The sequence below is a fragment of the Penaeus japonicus genome, unplaced genomic scaffold (assembly GCF_977035675.1).
Source record: "Penaeus japonicus unplaced genomic scaffold, GWHDUDI00000001_assembly GWHDUDI00000032, whole genome shotgun sequence".
Lineage (NCBI taxonomy): Eukaryota > Metazoa > Arthropoda > Malacostraca > Decapoda > Penaeidae > Penaeus > Penaeus japonicus.
The window spans coordinates 16,478,448-16,481,300 of NW_028234434.1; positions in this window are offsets into that span (position 1 = coordinate 16,478,448).

Below are 2,853 nucleotides of genomic sequence, written 5' to 3' on the forward strand. Positions count from 1 at the left end.
TCCCCAACCATCCACCCAACCCCATCCCAACTCTCCCCTACCCCTCTCGCTTTTACCCCCTCCCCCCACCTCTCTCTCTCTGCTCCAACCCATCCACCCTAACCCTACCCCTACCCCTTCCCCCTCTCCCCGATCCAACCCCCACCCCCCATCCAACTCCCCCCTACCCCCCATCCAACCCCACCCCCCACCCAACCTCCTTCCTCCTCCCATCAAAATAAAAATAAAAAAAATCACTCCCCTCATCCCCCACCCCCTACCATCCCCCCATCCCCCACCCCCTACCATCCCCCCACTACCCCCTACCCCCTTACCACCACCCCCTACCCCAACATCAGAGTTGGCCCAGGAAGCAAACAAAGAATAACTCGTTGCACTAGCAAGAGGACCATCGACGCAATTTTATCCTTCCTGCAGAGATCGTCGGTGTTGCAGGAAAGCCCAGACGAAAAGGTTGCAGTCCCAAGGCCGCTGTTTTAACATTTCCTGTTGCATATTCATGGGGAGGGTGGGCGCAGATGTCGCCTGGCGCTGGTGTTGGCGTCACTCATATACACTGAATATATTTGCTCTCTATTCCTCTCTCTTTTAAGGGTGTTTTGACTTTTCTCTCGCTTTTTTTTCTTTTTTTTTTTATCTCTGTCTGTCTCTCTGTCTCTCTTTCTTTCTCTGTCTTTATATCTCACTCTCTGTATGTGTATGTCTTTTATATTTTTTTCATCTTTTCTCTCTCTTTTGTTCTCTCTTTCTCTCTGTCTGTCTGTGTGGCTCTTTCTTTCTATTTATTTTCTTTCTTTCCTTCTTTCTCTCTCTCTCTCTCTCTCTCTCTCTCTCTCTCTCTCTCTCTCTCTCTCTCTCTATCTCTTTCTCTCTCTTTCTCTCTCTCATTCTCTCTCTTTTCGGTTTTCTCTTTTCTCCGTTTTTAGTATTCTCATTTCCTCGTCTCTTAATGTCTTCATCATTTTTTGTATATGTATATAGATATATATAAATACATATATATATATATATATATATATATATATATATATATATATATATATATATATATACATATATATAATATATATATATATATATGTTTATATATGTGTATATATATATATATATATGTATATATATATATATATATATATATATATATATCACTCCTGTGCTCTTTTTTCCGTATTTTCTTTTCTTTCTCTTTATATATTTTTTTCTCCACATCTCATACTTTCCTTTTTGTTCCTTTTCCCCTTTTCTCTCTCTCTCTATGCGTTTCATTTTGGCTTTTCTATTTGTCCAAACCTCTCTCTCTCTCTCTCTCTCTCTCTCTCTCTCTCTCTCTCTCTCTCTCTCTCTCTCTCTCTCTCTCTCTCTCTCTCTCTCTCTCTCTCTCTCTCAATCTCTCTCTTTTTCTCTCTCTCTTTCTCTCTCTCTCTCTCTCTTCCTTTATCTCCCCCTATCCTCTATCCCTCGCTCGTGCCTCACTATTCCCATTCCTATTCCCATATAACCAACGAGTGATTGATTACTCCACCAGGAAAAGTAGACCATTGCCAAGCTCAGTCTATTTCATCACCTGTTGATTCACCAAACATTCTAATCAATAGCTAATGCAGGGACGTATTTACAACTGGAGAGAGAGAGAAAGTGTGAGGGGGGAGAAAAGATTGGCAGAGAGTGAGGGAAAGATGGAGAGAAAGAGGAGGGGGTAGGAGAAAGAGGAGGGGTTAGGAGAGAGAGGGATATTGAGATAGATAGATAGATAGAGACAGATAGATAGATAGGTAGGCAGATTGATAGGTAGATAGATAGATAGATAGATAGAGAGAGAGAGAGAGAGAGAGAGAGAGAGAGAGAGAGAGAAAGAAAGAGAGAGAGACACACACAGAGGCAGATTGATGACAAATAAGAAACTTATAAAAAGAGAAACAAGAAAGAGAGAGAGAGAGACTAAGAGACAAAGAGAAAGAGATTGAGAGAGAGATAGAGAAAAAAAAATCAACAGCGAAAGAGAAAGAGAGAGAGCACAAAAAAAATTAATGATAATAAAAAATGAAAAAAAAAGGAGAGAAGGAGAGAAAGAGAGAAAGAGAGAAAAAAATGATAAACAAGCAAAACAGAGAAAAGACAAAGGAGCCCCCCTTTTTGTATCTGTTATGCAATTTCCATAGCTCACAATACGTGTTCATAGATATGTTGCGAAGGAAGGTCTATTCGCACGTCTGTTGCAAAAGGACTTTATCTCCTGTGGGTGTTGCAGAAGCCTGATCCTTGCAAGAGAATGACGTTTCCAAGGCTATTGTTATCAAGGGATTCGCACACCGGTATTGACACGGCCATGCAAGTTTCAAGTCTTTATTATTCGGATTAATATTGTTTTCTTTGTTGTTATTTTTATTGTTTTTATTCTGATTGTGATTTTTTTTCTTATCATTGTTATCGTCGTTTTTTTATTATTGTTATGGTCGTTTTTTATTATTGTTATCGTCGTTTTTTGTTATTTTCATTATCATTATTATTATTATCATTATTGTCCTTATTATTTTTCAGACTATTATTAGTTTTACTTTATTGTTGATGTTTTTGCTGTTATTAATATCAGCATTTTATCACCATTGATAGTATCATCACTATCATAATCAAATTTTTTTTATTATCATAATTATTATCATTATTATCATTAATGTTACTATTACTATTATCACTATTCTCATCATTATTTCCATTATCATTATTGTCATTGATATTAACATCTTTAGTATATTGATTGTTATCATCATTATTATCATCTTTCTCATTACTATCTTTTTTTATCAGCTTCGTCTCTTTTATAATGATCATTGTTATTATTATTCTCAGCACTAT